The following is a 19,097-nucleotide window of genomic DNA, read 5'->3' as shown; positions in this document are numbered from 1 at the left end:
AATTGATGAAACAATACAACATCAATCATTATTCAACATTTAGTGAATTAAAAGCATCTGTTGTTGAAAGATTCAATAGCACATTAAAAGAAAAAATGTGGAAAAAATTTAGCCTTCAAGGCAATTACAAGTGGATAGATGTTTCAAAATTAATTGATGAATATAATAACACAGTACATCGTACAATCAAATTGAAACTAATAGATGTTAATGAAAAAAATTATAAACCTAATGCAATGGTTATGTTTCCAACTAAAGCAAAGTATTCTAATGGTGATAAAGTTAGGATAAGCAAACTGAAAGGAATATTTGAAAAAGGATATACTGCTAATTGGTCAACAGAATTATTTGTAATTGAAGATGTTGTTAATTCAGATCCAATCACGTACAAATTGAAAGACATTATAGGAAATTTTTATGAACATGAATTACAGAAAACAAAATATCCAGATATATGTCTTGTTGAAAAAGTGTTAAGAAAAAAGGTGATAAAGTATATGTTAAATGGTTAGGATTTGATAATTCACATAATAGTTGGGTTAATAAGGACAACATAATTACTTGAATGATTTTTATATATATAAATGTAGAAGTTTGCACTTACATTTTTTCTATCTATTTGTTATCCTGATGATGATGTATCTGTATTCATAAATCAGTTAAATGATGAGTCATTGAATTATGTATATGATTTGAATGGTGATGAAATATGCGTTGTTTATGAATATTTTAAGAAACAAACTAAATCATGAAATTATTTTTATATTAATAAATGAGGTTCATAGATGTCATATCTAAACTTGAAGAATTTAACATACATTTTTATTTACCTAATAATCTTGGAATAGGCTATATAAAACAGAAAAAAATCCTGTCTCTTAGGAAGGCCCTGACCGCACAAGAGAAAAAAGCCGCCGACCTAGAAGCTAAACTGTCTGCTGCCATCGATGAAATTGAGCAGTATCAGCGAAGGAACAGCTTGCGCTTGTTCGGGGTAGCTGAAAACGATCGCGAAAACACCGACGACCTGGCCATTAGCCTCGTGCGTGAGAAACTTGGCGTGCAAATCGACGTGGCCGATACTGACAGAAGCCACCGTGTTGGGCGCAGGATACCAGGTGCCATGAAATCTAGGCCCATAATAATTAAATTTACCGGAAAAGAGCTGAAGTGTTTGCTCAGAAAAGAAAACTCACCAAGAGTGGGGTTACCCTGAGGGTAGATCTGACGCGCGAAAGACTAAAAGTTTTGAATGCTGCGATCACACAGTTTGGCCTTCAAAATGTATGGAACCAGGATGGCAGGATCGTAATCAAGATGGAAGGAGGAAGGAAAACGATGACAAACATGTTAGAACTGAAAGACTGAGCGAAATCTCGCGAGACACAAAGTCTCATATTGTAATCTGTCTAACATAAGCTAATTTTTATTCTTTCTTTTCATTTTTTTAGCTTAAATACAGCTCCGTTATTTCTATAAGTACCATAAGTACTCTATTTAAAATCAGTCAATAGTTTGACAAAAATATTGTTTCTTTATTTGTCTATCATAAGTGCTCATGTATATTCATATTGTCAGTCAAATGGGAATTAACATTCTCCATTAACAGGAATCTCCTTACAACCGCCTTTCTATATCTCTTATTTTCATCTTCGCCACTACCACTACTAAAATCCAGCTTTTGTCCCTCTTCCGGCCAGCTAGTAAACGGAGTGCGCTCGTTCCTACAGGCGGCCACAATGGGACGGACCGGTTCCGGCGGTGGGCTCTTTGGGGCCCACGCGAACACGCAGTCGCTAACGGCTCACTTCGACGAGTTCTGTGACCTGTTCTGCCAATCGCTGTTCCACATTATCCTCGCCTCTGAAACTTGGTTGAAACCAAACATTTCTTCCGATGCTATACGAATTGCTGGTTACTCTCTCCTAAGGGCAGATCGTGAAACAAGACATGGGGGTGGTGTGGGTGCCTATGTCCGCTCTGATCTGACACCTACTGTACTATGCATATCGGATGCAAAGGGCGAAGGAGAAGCAGAGTTCTTGTTTTTCGAAATAAATACATCAAATCAGAAACTGCTAATTGGAGTAATCTATAAACCTCCAAATGTCGGTGCCATGTCCTCCTTTCAGTCTGCCCTGTCCTCACTCGTGACACAGTATGAACACATAATCATTATGGGCGACACAAACATCGACTTACAGTTAAAATCTCCCTCTGCCAAAAAACTAAGGCGACTGTTCCACTCCAATGATTTGAGTTTAACACCGCTGGACCCAACTCATCACACGCCACACAGCCACACAATCCTATATATAATAGCAACAAAGCGACCAGATAAAATAATCCGCGCCAATCAGACATTCACTCTGGGACTCTCTGCTCATGACGTGATATTCTTAAATTACTCAATGCATACTACCAAAGAAAAATCTCACCTGGTAACCTACAGAAACTTAAAAAAATGTTAACCATAACGCTCTTCAAAAGGATTGCTCAGACATCCCTTGGCATGATATAAGCAATGAACCGACTTTAGACGGAAAAGTTCGGCAATTATGTCGCAAAATTATTGCACTGTATGATAAACATGCTCCTCAACGCACTGTCAAGGTAAAGAGAGCTCCCGCTCCGTGGCTCACCACTGCATTACGCCAGTTAATGAATAAACGTGATGCTGCGCATAGGGCCTTCAAGCGTAACCCAACTCCCAAGGCCTACAAAGCTTATAGGAAACTCCAAAACAGAACCAAGCAAAGTGTGAGGAATGCCAAAATCAGACATGCCTGCTCAGTCGTATGCGGTATATCAAAACCTGCTGCAATGTGGAAAAAGCTGCGCAGTTTCGGTATAGGGAAGCGAAGATCTGACGCTGTTTATCAAGTGTCTGCAGAAGAATTAAACGATTTCTTCTCAACAGCTGTAAACTGCCACGCAGCGACAAATTACCAGCCCGAAGATATCAATCTCTCGAGAGAAAAGTTTTTCCTAAAACATGTCGCTACAGGCACAGTACACAAGGCAATTATGAGAATCTCTTCCGAGGCTGTAGGAAATGATGAAGTGAGCATTGGCATGATTAAGAACGTCGTAGACACTATTATTCCAGTAATCACAGACATCTTCAACCTGTCTCTTGTCAGTAGTACATATCCAACTGAGTGGAAGCAAAGTTTAATTCAGCCTATACCCAAGACTGACAACCCTAAGTCGTCAGGTGACTACAGGCCGATCAACATACTACCTGCAATTTCTAAAGCCCCAGAGTACATCGTCCATGAACAGCTGACGGATTACCTCAAAACTCATAACATCCATGACGAATATCAGTCAGGCTTTTGAAAGCACCATAGTACAGCAACTGCATTAATCAAAGTAAGTGATGACATTAAACATGCTGTGGACAGACGTGAAGCTACTATCCTAACACTGCTTGACTTTAGCAAGGCTTTTGACACAGTTGACTTCGATATATTACTAATTAAAATGAAACAGCTGAATTTCTCAAACAGCGCAATACCGTGGTTCGACAGCTACCTCAAAAACAGAAGTCAACAAGTCATTTGTGGGTCGGAAAAGTCATCATGGAAAAGCGTGCTTTCTGGAGTTCCCCAAGGCTCCGTCCTTCGTCCACTACTCTTCTCACTGTACATTAATGATACTTCTTCAGTGATTCACTCCTGCAACTACCATCTTTATGCCGACGTCGTCCAACTGTACATAAGTGCAAGCCCCAAAAACATTGCTATTGCAGTAGCGAGTATGAACGCAGATCTTTGCTCTGTTTCCAGATGGGCACAGAACCTAGGTCTGAAACTAAACCCCAAGAAATCCCAGGTCATACTTATATCTCATCCAAAGTTAATCAGCCGGTACTTTCGCGAAACAGTCCCTAAAATACTCCTCAATGGTACCCAACTACCATACCAAAAAACAGTAAAAGACCTTGGAATAATCTTGGATGAACACCTAAACTGGGAAGAACAAACAGTCTCAGCTTGCCGGAAATCGCTCTCCTCCCTACATGCAATTCAAAAATTTAGAAAAATATTTCCAACCCATGTTAAACAAAAATTAGTCCAGACACTAGTCTTGCCTAATCTTTACTACTGCGATGTAGTTCAACACGGTACAAATAGTGAAAATTCTAGATGCCTCGAGCTAGTGATAAATGCTTGCGTTAGATATGTGTGCTATATTCGGTTGTATGATCATATCAGTCCTTCATACTCCCAGCTAGGTTGGATACGCCCACATAAGGCACGCGATCTCCACACGATGTGCTTACTTCATCGATTTCTTAGCCACTGGTGCCCCCAATACTTATCTTCTCGCATTAAAAACCTATCATCATTCCACAATCGCAACACCAGATCGGATACGTCTATCATCTTGGCTGTACCTTTACATAACACAAAATCTTTCTCTGTGTCATTCTCCATCTCAGCCATATGACTATGGAATGCGCTCCCCTGTGATCTTCGTCTTATCCAGAACTACTCAACATTCAAGAGGGAACTCAAGACTTACGTATTAATGACGGTATAGCCACCATTGTTGTGCCCCTCCCATCTTTTTCTTTCTCCTCTCCATCACAGCTTCGAATTTCACCGTTCTATTTCTCTTCCACTAACCTATCTACCTCTTACATATCTCTTTCACTCCATTCTATCGTCTTATGTCTCTGCTCGATGAGAATAACTCACAAGCTGCAAGAACATAACGAGAAAATTCCAAACTAACAATGGGACTGACATTCAGAAAAGAAAAGTATGTTTACTTTCATATACATAGTCATTATTATTATTATTATTATTATTATTATTATTATTATTATTATTGATTGTTATAATTATTTTTTATTGTTATAATTACCATTGTACTACAGTTATAATATCTATTTTTTTTTCTTTAACATCAATACTGCATAATAAGCTATATTTCCGTAATGTTATGTAGAAACTGTAACTCGTTCAATCTGAGTATGCCTGGTTAGGTGTAAGAGAGGGTCTGAAGGCCCTAATCTTGCCAGGTAAAATAAATGCATAAATAAATAAAATAAATAAATATCTACAACTTATAAAATCATTATATATAATTATGATGAATAGACATTTCTTAGTTTTAAAGAATCAATTACTTCATCTGACTAGGAATTTTATTCAACAATAGATGATCATATTATTAATTTATATTTCAGTACTGATAATGAAAATATAAAGGTTGAATTTTTTTAATGTATATAAATGAAGACACTTTTATTATTGTTATTGACAAAAATAATAGATGCAGATGATAAGAGTAAAGCAATACAATATTTAAATGATTATGGTTACTTGGATGTTCCAGAAAGTCAAATTAGTAAAGTCAATGATGATACATTTCTTGAAATAAATGCTGAGTTAAATGACGATACTTAAAATTTTATGAAAATGCCTAGATGTGGTGTAAAACATGATTTTGATAGTTATAGAACTAGTATGTATAAATGGAATAAGAAAAATATAAAATGGCATTATAAAGGTGCTACTAAAAGAGTGTTACATGTAGCATTTAATTTGTGGCAAAAATATATAGATATTCAGTTTCATCATGACAGCAATAATCCTGATATCATAATTACAAATAAAAGACGAAAACATAGATTTGAAATAGATAAAAATATCCAATGTTCAAAAGATTTAGATGGAAAAGGCAATGTATTAGCACATGCATTTTTTCCAAATATGTATAATAATCCTGTAGAAATACATATGGATGATGATGATTTGTGGTACATGGAAATTGATGAAAATACTCCAAAATATCAAATAAATCTATTTGAAGTTTTATTGCATGAAATTGGTCATACTTTAGGCCTACAACATTCGGATGTTTATGATTCAATAATGTATCCATACTATAATGGATCACAATTAGAATTACCTCAAGATAATATTGAAGCTATTCAAAGTTTGCATGGCAAAGTATCAACACCAACTACAAGACCAATAATAATTGTAAATGTACTTACATCATCTACACCAATTGAACCAGTTCAATCATTATGTGAAAGTAAACAAATCGATCACTTATTGTTTGCAAATGTAAATTTATATGTTTTTTTATAAAAATTGGGTTTGGATTGATAATGATATGAAATCTAAATTAATTACTGATTGGTTATCATTTTTACCAAAAAATTTAGAATCTATAACTGGTATATATCAAAGACCAAGTCATGAAGTTGTAATATTTGTTGAAAACATGATATATATGATGAATTTACAGACATTACAATTAATATCGGGATATCCAAAACCATTATCTAGTACAGGGTTACGTAATAATTTCAAATTAAATGCTACAGTTAACTCATATTCTGGTAGGACATTTTTATTTTGTAATGAATGTTTCTATGCTGAATTGGATGAATGTAATATTAAATATAAAGTACGTGGTGTTATAAGTAAAGAATTTTCAGGATTACCTGGTGGTTTAACTTTAGTATTTAGTTACATTAATGGAATGTTGGACTTTATCAAAGATGATACATTTTATGAATATAATGAATTCACAAAAAGGGTCATAAAAACTGGTACAACTGATTTGCCATTGTTTGAAATCGATTGTGCAATAATACCAGAACTAATAGATGTTCTAAATCGTACATTACAAAAACTTGAACATTTTTCTACTATATAAATGGAATTAGCAGCAAAACTTAACAGTGTTAATAAAAATATTCCATCGATGAAACTGTGTGATATTGAAGTAAATAAAGAATATCAAATTACAAATGTAGACATCAAAAATACAAAATTAGGTTATAAAACATTTTTGGAACTTAATAATGAATTCAAAATTATATTACCAGATAGATATGGAAAAATGAGGCTATGATTGGTTGGAATATTGTATACAAAGGAATGATAGATAGATCAGATAAAAAGCTACATGTATTAGAATTTAGACAACAATAATTGAATGATTTTATCTATAATAAATGGATATTACCAAAAGGTGTAGTCGATGTAAAAATGAAAGAAATATTGATGAATTTCATACTAACAAATTTAAAAAAAGATTGTCATCGTAGTATGTGTAATAAATGTGCATGTCAGAATGCTATGAAATATTATGAAAATAATAAGGATAAAATTTTAGAAAAGGTTACATGTGAATGTAGTAGAAATGTATGTAAGTGTAAAATCAAACGACATCTAAAATCATTAATTCACAACAAACTTATGACTGAAAAAAGGTTCAATATATGATATGTCATAACTTATGTATTCTATTTCTGTGTGTTATGTATTGAATTCTGAATAATAATTACATCTGAATATTGTGAATATATAGACATCAAATACAGACAAAAAATAAGAGTTTTTGTCCTTAATAAATAGATACATGTAACTGTTGGTAAATATTCTGATTAATAATTATATACATAAATAGGTACATCTAACTGTATCTAGTTGTGAAAATACTGAATACTGAATAATAAATAGACAACACATACAGACGACAAAAATAAGAGTTTTTGTCTTTAATAAATAGGTACATGTAACTGTTGGTAAATATTCTGAATAATAATTATATATATAAATACTGTCTTTATAAAGACAACAAATACAGACAACAAAAATAAGGGTTTTTTGCTAAATAAATGGAGTTACAGACTATGCAGCTAAGTGAACTCAAAGCATTAGCTAAGAGTTTAAACCTGGAAGGATATTCTAAACTACGGAAAAATGATTTGATACAGTATATTAAATTTCAATCAATGTTTCCTTATGCTACAGATATATTTGATGATAATCATAATAAAAGGAAAAGAAAAACTGAAAATTTATCCTTGGCTAATATTGCAAATAAAGATACATCGTCAATGAATGTTAATGAACTTAAAGCATTAGCTAAACATTTAAATCTTAATAGATATTCTAAATTACATAAATCATATTTATTACAATTGATTCAAAATACTCAAACACTATTTCCATTTGCTACAGATATTTTTGAACAACCTCATGAACGAAAAGTTCACAATTATTATTCAGTTGAAACATATAATATTGAAAACAACATTAATATTATAGATCCACAACACATTAGACATCAGCCAAACAAATTGTATATCGGCTAATAAAAGATAATCTTAAAATATACAATGGACTAAAAGTGAATTTAATCCTGTATTGTGAATTCAAATTGGAAACTACTAATGAAATAAAGGAATTTAGATTCTCAACAAACAACTACAAAATTACAAATGAATCAGATATAAATAAATTTTATGTGAAAAGAAAACATGAAATGTTAACATGTATGCATGATTTTCTAGCTAGAGGATCAGGATGGATGTTAAATGGGATAATTGGTTTGCAATTAGGAATTAACAAATATACACCACTTAATGGTTCATCATATATTGAACTACCTAAAATATTAAAAGATAAAAAAGCATGTGTAAATGTTAAGAATAATGATGAAAAATGTATTTTGTGGTGGATAGCATCAGCATTAAATCCAATTAACCCTACAAAATATAAAAACCCAAATAGAACTACTAATTATATGGAATGTATAAAACAATTGTAAACTAAAATTGGTAAAATAGAATATCCAGTTAACATTGATAATATACCTAAAGATGAATGTAAACTTAATATACCGATTAATGTATATGCATATGATGAAAAATATGAAATATATCCATTAAGGGTTACAAAATGTGAAAATAAAGTACACATAGATTTAATATACATGAAAAATGGTAATAATTCACACTATTGTTGGATTAAAGATTCATCATGTTTAGTCAGAAATCAGAAAACATCACATCATGGTTAAATACATCTATGTAAAATGTGTTTACAACACTTCAATTCAGAAAGTAAACTAAGTGCACATAAAGAAGATTGTTCAAGAAATGAATCAGTTAAAATTAGAGTACCAAATGAAGGTGAATATATAACATTTAAGAACTATAAACATACAATACATGTTCCATTTGTTACATATGCATATTTTGAAAGTTTATTATTGAAAATGGACACATGAGAACCAAATCCAAATGAATCATACAATGAAATATCAAAAACATGAACCATCTGGATTTTGTTACTATGTGAAATATATTCATGACAAATATAAAGATCCTGTTGTATATAGAGGACCAAATGCTAAAAGTAAATTTATTGAGTTGATTAAGAATGAAGTTGAAGAAATTGGACACTTGTATTCACAAATAGAAGCAATGAAAAAGTTAACAAATGAACAAATAAAAATACATAATGAATCTAAACGATGTACTTTGTGTGAAACACCATATACACCAAATAACAAAAAAGTACATCATCAAGATCATTTAACTGGTAATTACAAGCACCATTATGTAACGAATGTAATCTTAAACTTCAACAACCAACATTTGTGCCTATGTTCTTACACAATCTAACTGGTTATGATTCACATTTGTTTATAAAAGAACTTGGCTATGATGATAAAGAAATAGAATTGATACCAAAAATGAAGAAAAATATATAAGTTTTGGTAAGCAATCAAATAACTTAAAAATGAGATTTATTGACACATTCAGATTTATGGCATCATCATTAGAAAAACTATCATCTAATTTATGGAAAGATATAATGTTGAATATTAAACAATTCTTTAATGATGATGTAGTCGGTCTAGTTATTAAAAAAGGCATATACCCATATGATTATATGGACAATTTGGAATAGATTCAATGAAACACAATTACCACCTAAAGAAGCATTCTATAGTAAACTTAATGATGAAAATATAAGTACTGCAGATTATTTACATGCAAAATTAGTTTGGAAAAAAATTCAATATTCAAAATATGGGTGAATACCATGATTTATATCTTAAAACAGATGTACTATTATTGGCTGATGTATTTGAAAACTTTAGAAAAACATGTATGAAAGCAAATGAATTAGATCCAGCATGGTATTATACAGCACCTGGTTTAAGTTGGGATGCAATGCTTAAAATGACTAAACAACCACTTGAATTATTACATGATTATGATATGATGTTAATGATAGAAAAATGTATACGAGGTGGTATAGCACAATGTTGTAAGAGATATGTTAAAGAAAATAATAAATACATGAAACATTATGATTCAGCTAAAGAATCAAACTATTTAATGTATTTAGATGCAAATAATTTATATAGATATGCAATGTCACAATATTTACCTCATGGTGGATTTGAATGGCAAAATAATTTAGATATTGATGTGATTAAAATATCAGATAATTCTGAATATGGATATATATTTGAAGTTGATTTAGAATATCCAACTGAGTTACACGACAAACATAAAGATTTACCTTTAGCACCAGAAAACGGACATAAATTGTTAACAACATTAAATAATAAATATCAATATGTTGTACATTATAGAAACTTAAAGCAATATATAAAATTAGGGTTGAAATTAACAAAAATACATAGAGTTTTAAAATTTAAACAACTGATTGGTTGAAAAATATACAGATTTAAGTACTCAAATGAGGATGAAAGCAACAAATGATTTTGAAAAAGATTTCTTTAAACTGATGAATTATTCAGTGTTTGGTAAAACAATGGAAAATATACGAAATAGAGTTAATATAAAATTGGTGTCAGATTGTAAAAAGTGTGATAAATTAATAGCTAAACGAAATTTCAAACATCGAACAATATTTAATGAAAATCTGGTAGCTATTCATATGAATAAAGCCGAAATTAAATTTAATAAACCAATTTATGTTGGAATGAGTATATCAGATTTATCAAAAGATTTAATGTATAGTTTCCATTATGATGTAATGAAACCTAAATATGATACAAATATTGAATTATGTTATCAAGATACTGATAGTTACATATACAATATAAAAACAGATGACTTTTATAAAGATATGAAACATATGTTTGAACACTTTGATACAAGTGATTATTCACATGACAATGTTTACAATATGCCACAAGTAAACAAAAAAGTTCTAGGAAAAATGAAAAATGAATGTAATGGTAAAATAATGACTGAATTTGTAGGATTAAGAGCTAAAATGTATGCTTATAAAGTTGGTGATGAAATAAAGAAAAAGCCTAAAGGTGTTAAGAAATCAGTAGTAAAGAATAAAATATCAATTGATGATTATAAAGAATGCTTATTCAATAATAGTGAATTATATAGATCATTGAATGTAATTAGAAGTTATAAACATGAAATATATACAGTGAAATTGAACAAAGTAGCATTAAGTGCAAATGATGATAAACGACACATTATGAATGATGGAGTAAATACACTTCCACTTGGACATTATAGTTTATTGTAAATATTGTATAGTTGTAAATATTGAATATATTTAATTAATCATCACTAGTTGTATATATTGTATATATTTAATTAATCATCACTAGTTGTAAATAATGTATATAATTATTTCATCACTAGTTGTAAATATTTTTTCATCAAAGTGTCCCAATTATGTGTTTCCCGAATTTTTGTTTGTATCATGCTGAAAATAAGAACAATTGTTAATTTCGATGATAAATGACCTGAAAATGCCATAAAATTAGGTTTAATTTGCTGATTTTGGCAGTTGGGGTAGAATGCCCATTCCTCATCTACTACAGTTCGACGACTTTTGCAACAGTATGGACTATCAGCTCAGAGACCATGGCTGTGGTTACCCTTGACGCTGCATCACAAACAGGAGCGCCTGCGATGGTGTACTCAATGACGAAGCTGGGTGCACGAATGGCAAAACGTTATTTTTTCGGATGATTCCAGGTTCTGTTTACAGCATCATGATGGTCGCATCCGTGTTTGGTGACATCGCGGTGAACGCACATTGGAAGCTTATATTCGTCATCGCCACACAACTGTGGTATCGTGTTGAAACTGCATGGCAGCAGTGCCTGTGCACGCCATCCAAGTTCTGTTTCACTCAATACCCAGGCGTATCAAGGCCGTCATTATGGCCAGAGGTGGTTGTTCTGGGCACTGATTTCTCAGGATCTATGCACCCAAATTGCGTGAAACTGTAATCGGATGTCAGTTCTAGTATAATGTATTTGTCCAATGAATACCCGTTTATCATCTGCATTTCTTCTTGGTGTAGCAATTTTAATGGCCAGTAGTGTAGAAAGAGCTGCCGTGGAAGGTGTAGTCTCACAATAAAACCTCCAGATGTCAAACAGTCAGATCGATTCCAGACTTCGTACGTCGTTACAGTCTCAATCAAAACACCGATATAGCTTATGCTAAGCGCTGTTGTCCAGGAGAAAGTGCATAACCGCTAAGTAATAAGTACCACATGACCTGCGGAGCATGGGAAAAGCATAACTGTCAGCATCCGTCTCGTGGATCCCCCATGGGAAGTTGGTAGAGCTTTAGCTCGTCATATCAAGAGCCGTGTTTCGAGCCAATGTGTTGCCAGTTTTTGGTCTATATGAAACAGTTATATGAGATAACACATTCCTCTCATGTAACCTGACTGATCAGAGTTCATAGGTGAACTGCAGCGCTGTCAGCTGTCAGTCAGTTACTCTACTATTCTTGTTTATATTCTTATTGTTGTTATTGTTAATACTTCGCAAGTTTGATGTAATTGTTTCTTTATTTTTCTGTTGTGATTATTTTGCGAAACTGTATATATATTCTATCAGTTTGCAACTTTCAAATAAACGAAAGGTAAGCAGACTACCAATAGAATACTGCTATAAACTCCGACCAGTCCTTTTACACGTCAAGAAGACGTCCCATACAACAGTTTCGCAAGTACTACAGCCTAAACATTGGTAAAAACAGGGCTCGAACTCGGGACGCCTTGTACGAGAAAGTAACGCTCTAGCAACTTCCCAAAACCAGCTCTGCAGGACAGATTTTCACAGTTATACTTTTCCTCTGCTCTGCAGGTCATTTATTACCTATTGCGTACTGTATATGCATGTTCTCCTGCACGAGAGCACGTAGCACAAACTATATCGGAGTTTTGTTGATACTCTGTCGATATACATCGTTTGGTGCTGATCTGCCCGACATCTACTTGTTTGAGTGTCAGATGCTGCAACTTTATGCAGTCTCGGAACAAAAAAATCTACTGAATGTTTTCTAGTTCCCCATAGCTGTAGGTAATGTGGCTGAATGTGCACAGCTGATTTTCATATTTCGGCAGTCATGAGCCAGATACAACTATATATGAATGAGTTATATGAACCAAGAGTGGAAAGCAGTACTCGCATTAACCCACGACTGCTTTAAATTACATCTTCATCATAGTAGAGCAAATTATAGACTTTAATTAAAACTATGTTAGTACACACACCAGAAGAAATAATAAACTTGTCAGTTTAAATGGGGATTTCTGCAGGTAATGTAACACTTTTTTCCTGAAAGCTTATTGGTTTTATTCGGTATTCGAGTAAATTACATTGTTCCTCAGTCTTTTGGCTATAAAGCACTATTTGTCAATATAGTCCCTTAGTGGGAGGGCCCGTATGCTCATTTGGTACTACATTACAGGTCGAAGTCGTAGCCAACGATTTGCTTGATCAGTAACCTCCCCATAACGAATGAATTGCTTCCTGCAGAGTGCATCCTTCAGTGGACCAAAAATATCGTGTGAGATGTGGGCTGCAGGGTGGATGTGGAAGAACAGTCCAAGAAGTTCTGTGAGCTTCTCTCGGGTGCGAAGACTTGTTTGAGACTTTGCGTTGTCATGGAGGAGATGTTTCTTTGGATTTTTGTGATGGCGAACGCTGAAGTCGTTTCTTCAACTTCCCGAGGTAGCACAATAAACTTCACGGTTGATCGTTGCACCGTGTAATACTACATCAAATAGAATAACCCCTCAAAAGTCCCAGAAGACCACCAGCCGAGGGTATGCTTTGAACTTTTCCTTCGAGAGAGAGGGGGTGCGGCACCACCACAAGGATTTACATTTTGTTCCGTGTTGGAATTGATGAACCCATGTTTCACCAGCTGTGACGATAATCGACAAAAATTTTTACAATCAGCCTCTTAACGTTCAATCAATTCCTCACAGATGGTCCTTAGTTGTTATTCATGGTCTTTTGTTAGGCGGTGAGGGACCCAGCGGCACACACGGGAGTATGCCAGCTGGAGAACGAGTATGTCAGCATTACCAACAGAGATATCGAGTTGAGCAGTGTGAGAGTGTCCGCACATCCCATCGTAGCAGAAGTCACAGGTATGTGCGGCTGGCCGACACACCGAATATTGGACAGGTTTGCGCGACCTTGTTACTGTGATTGCAGACACTTGGACCGACGACTGACTGGGCTTTTGTTCACTGCCAGGACTCCATAGATACTCAGCAAGTGCCTACAAATATCTGTGATGCTCTGGTTTTCCTTAAAAAGAAATTCATTGGAACGCATTTCCTTTAAAGACGCTATTTTGAAGGCCACTTATAGCACCATCTTGCATAAACCATGAGGTGTTCGCAGTGTCGTCTAAGGCAGCTTGTACCGCCACAAATTCACGAAGAATGTCCAGATAGCGTGATGCAGTAACCGTTTTGGATCTGAAAAAGGGCCAATGATTCCTTTGGAAGAAATGGCGGCCCAGACCAGTACTTTTTGAGGATGCAGGGACGATGGGACTGCAACATGGGGCTTTTCGGTTCCACATATGCGCCAGTTCTGTTTATTGACGAAGCCATCTAGGTAAAAATAAGCTTCATCAGTAAACTAAATACTGCCCAGATGCATATCGCCGTCATCAATCCTGTGCACTATATCGTTAGCGAATGTCTCTCGTGCAGCAATGGTAGCGGTGCTGAGGGGTTGCCGCGTTTGAATTTTGTATGGATAGAGGTGTAAACTCTGGCGCATGAGACGATATGTAGACGTTGGCGTCATTTGGACCGCAGCTGCAACACGGCGAACGGAAACCCGAGGCCGCTGTTGGATCACCTGCTGCACTAGCTGCGCGTTGCCCTCTGTGGTTGCCATACGCGGTCGCCCTACCTTTCCAGCACGTTCATCTGTCACGTTCCCAGTCCGTTGAAATGTTTGAAACATGTCCTTTATTGTATCGCTTTTCGGTCCTTTGGTTACATTAAACCTCCGTTGAAAACTTCGTCTTGTTGCAACAACACTGTGTTCTAGGCGGTGAAATTCCAACACCAGAAAAATCCTCTGTTCTAAGGAATAAACCATGTTGTCCACAGCACACTTGCACGTTGTGAATAGCACACGCTTACAGCAGAAAGACGATGTCCAGAATGGCGCACCCACAGACTGCGTTGTCTTCTATATCTTTCACATCACTTGCAGCGCCATTTGTTGTTGAAAATTGTAACTACTGTAATTTCGAAAGTTTGTCCGCCTAAAAATGTACTGTTGTCCCAAGCATATTGCAACAAACGGTGTATTTCTATCGCTGTTCGTTTAGTTTTTATTGCCGTTTCAAATATTTCAGCTTGAGCTGCCCTCACCGTACTGAATGTTCAAACAACTTACGTGAACCCAACTGGGTAATATCCTCGAGAACTAGCTGCATTCTCATGAGTTATTTTCTTTTCAGATGTATTTTCTTTTTTATGTGCAACGAAGAGATAGTAATATGATATAATTTGCTTTGTCATATTGTAATTTCAAGTGGGGGAGCGTTATATGACCCATTTCAACCGCTTGTAATATCTTCCTATCTGCCCACAGACCTTGTTATGTTTTAATTTGTGGGCTTTGTTTTCCTTTCGTTGTAATTGGTGGAATTACAGTAGACTGCATTGCTGTTTGCATGTTTCTTGCAGTTAAGAACTGACACATTTGATTTTACATTTCATTTGTGATGTAAGTGTAAACATATGTGTTGTAACAGTTGATATTTACGTTAGTGTTGGCTTCTCATTCGTTTCTGCAGCATCTGATTGGCAACACTGCGTCTGATGAAATGTTGTAGCTATGTTGAAAATTTCAATTCTTTCCATATTAGGATCATCACATACAGGGTTTATCGTAATTAATGGCCTAAACGCATACAGTTAAAAGTACACGATACTAGAAGCAGAAAAGTCTCAGTAAACATAGGGTCGAAAATGCATACCTTAAGAGCTACGAGCAATTTTTCATCTTCGATAATGTGGAGCAAATTTCTCCTACTGCAAGCTCTTTGCTTTCCATATTTTGGGAAGTGATAATATGGACAATAACAAGAAAAATGTCTGTAAACATATGCTCTAAAATGCATACCTTAAAAGTTATGAGCACTTCTTCATTAGAAGAGTTGTGTTCCAAAGTACCGAAGATGAACAAGTGCTCTTAAGTTATGCATTTTAAAGCACATGTTTACTGGACATTTTTTTCTTGTTTTGGTCCATATGATCACTTCCCGAAATGTGGAAAGCAAAGAGCTTGCAGAAGAAGAGAATTGTTTCACAGTATCGAAGAAGAAAAATTGCTCGTAGCTCTTAAGGTATGCATTTTCGACCCTATGTTTACTGAGACTGTTTTGTTTCTAGTTCAACTAAATATCTTGACTCATCGTACGACATAAATATCCTACGTGAAAAAGTAATGTTAGTATAGTAAAGGGGGATCTGTTTGCGCTACAAATGGCCACCATCTAAACACACCTCCTGCATGGATGGAGTCAGCCTTGTGTTTTCGAATGAGAACCCTTCGTTTTTATTGCATATTGGGATTCCACGCAAGGAAATGAATGGTGCAGTTTTCTCAGTCCTTTGATTTCTTTCGTTGCAGATGGCACTGTGATCGACAAATATTAAGTGTGCTCCTTTTTGCAATTAAGCACTGACACATTTGATACTACATTTCATACACGATGTAAATGTGATCCTTTCTGTTGTAACAGCTAATATTTATGTCAGAAATTTACTTCAGTTTTGCAAATTTAATTGTGTGGTATAATATGGTTATCCGTTTCAATGTCTGGAAAGACTCTTCGTTTAGTGCGATCCAGGAACAACATCGTTGTTGTAATAGTTTCCTGTTCCCTCTGGGATGCACGGTGTCGGTGAGTGCCTTTGTCTTTCACCATTTGGTTACTTGATTTCAAATAGGCCCCGTACCTCTCACCATTGGTGAGTATCCATGGCTGATGCGCCTTTCAGTGTCACTTTATGAATATTTTACCTTATTACAATGGTTGTGGGTTTTATTACTGCAATTGGATGGAAGCACACACTGAAATCAGTCACTCTGATGGCGTGGTTCGAGAGCGGTCACCGAAATCAAGCATTTCGATCCTATGGAGACTCACAACAATAAAACCCGTAGGGACCCAGAAGACTATGGTACTATAAAAGTAGCTTTATTGTCTCGAAATGTGGGTGGCTAGCCGTATTATTTGTGCTTTAGGATCACATTTGTAACAGTCAAGTAACATTTCAATATCAGTATCAACCTTTACAATGCAGACGTTTACAATTAAATGGTAAATGAAATGAAGAATCAAATGCATCGGTTCTTTTGAGCAAAAACAGGCACACTTGATATTTATCGACTACAGAACCATCTACCGCAATAGAAAACTATGGATTGAGTAAACCCTACTTGTACCTGGCGTAGAATCCTACTGTGGGAGAGAGGAAGTTGCTATTTGAAAATACCAAGTTGGTCCTATCGACGCGGGAGGGGAGGCTAGGAGGTACCATTTGTAGTACAGACAGGTATCCCTTTCACTGATGCTAATTTTTCATTTAGAACATTTTTTTCGTACAGTGCTTCGTTTTCGAGATATTTAGTATTCTCTAGTTAAAACGAACACCCTGTATATTGCACACCGTTGAGCCCATGGTTGCACGAGGTGACACAGACACTTCAACATTTATTAAATTCTTAAAACATGAGAATATTTATTTACACTGATTAGAATATATAATGAAGAATAAGACAAATGCATAACTTTCTTCTTCTATCCCACTGTGACAATTCGATACTACTGTGGACCACTGATTGTCAATACAATATTCAGTCACTTGCCAAGTTGGTATCAGATTAGTAGCATTCATTCTCACTGCGACATTTGCGAGGTCTGTGAAGAATCCCAGTGCACAGCCACTTAAAAAGATGCATGAAGGATTATATTTGGTTGCAGTGTCGAAGCGATGATGGTGTACCCTATTCGTGAACATGGCCCCCCTATCGGAGGACAATAAGCTTTGCGCAGTGGTCCACGGCGGCATGCTGGGGACTATTTTACATCTCGTCTTCCGTCACGCCTTGTGCTCCTACCACAAAAGGAGAAACAAAACATGCGCATTGGCTAGGGCAACGGTGCTGCTGAAGGAGTTGGGTGTGGCGCCATGTCCGTTGGTATCAACCAATTCGCATCCCAAGATTATCCTTAGCAAAAAGCTGAAGGTAGGACCTCCATCCAACGGCACATGTGACTGCCGCGTTGGCGTTGCTGCGGACGTCGAAGATTGAACGGTTGAGCGGGCGTAACGTCCGTGACTGATGCTCAGAACGATTGCGTAGATGGGCAGGAGTTGAACTCCATGGCAGAGTCGTCCATTGACCCATGTGGTACAGGGAAATCCTGCTCGGGGGCAGCAGTCTAGGTTGCAGGCGGGGCGGCTGAAACACGATAATCTTCGGCAGGATCACTATAATCGCGTAAACGTAGCTGGTTTATTGTCTTGGATGGGTGCCTGTTTGGCAGCAAATTTTGTAAGTGGTTTGGCCTGTCATCTGAGTGACGATTTCGGATGGAAGGTTGTTACAGACATGATAGAAAACTTTTTCCTTCATGTGGAACTTCCTTGGGATGGTGAGGCCTGAAGCAGGGTATCGAGGGTGAGATACATGCTGCACAGAGCTGTGGCGATAACGATGAAACAGTTCTGCTAACGAAACGTCGTGAAAGGCACCAGTACGTGTACATGACCGAGTTAGACTGAAATAAGTGTCATTATAAATATGTTCAGTCTACATGACTATTAATAACACACTGATGATAGCTGTACTGTCAGTTGATATATAGATCTGCCGTGCATTACGATCGATGCCGACCTTCTTTCTGTCCTGGATTTACTTCAAGGACGTGGGGCACTATCATTCCTATGGAATCGAAAACGACGAAGAAG

This window comes from Schistocerca gregaria, chromosome 6 (assembly GCF_023897955.1).
Source record: "Schistocerca gregaria isolate iqSchGreg1 chromosome 6, iqSchGreg1.2, whole genome shotgun sequence".
NCBI classification, from domain to species: domain Eukaryota; kingdom Metazoa; phylum Arthropoda; class Insecta; order Orthoptera; family Acrididae; genus Schistocerca; species Schistocerca gregaria.
The sequence above is the reverse complement of the archived record's forward strand: the minus strand, read 5'-3'. Positions refer to the sequence as shown.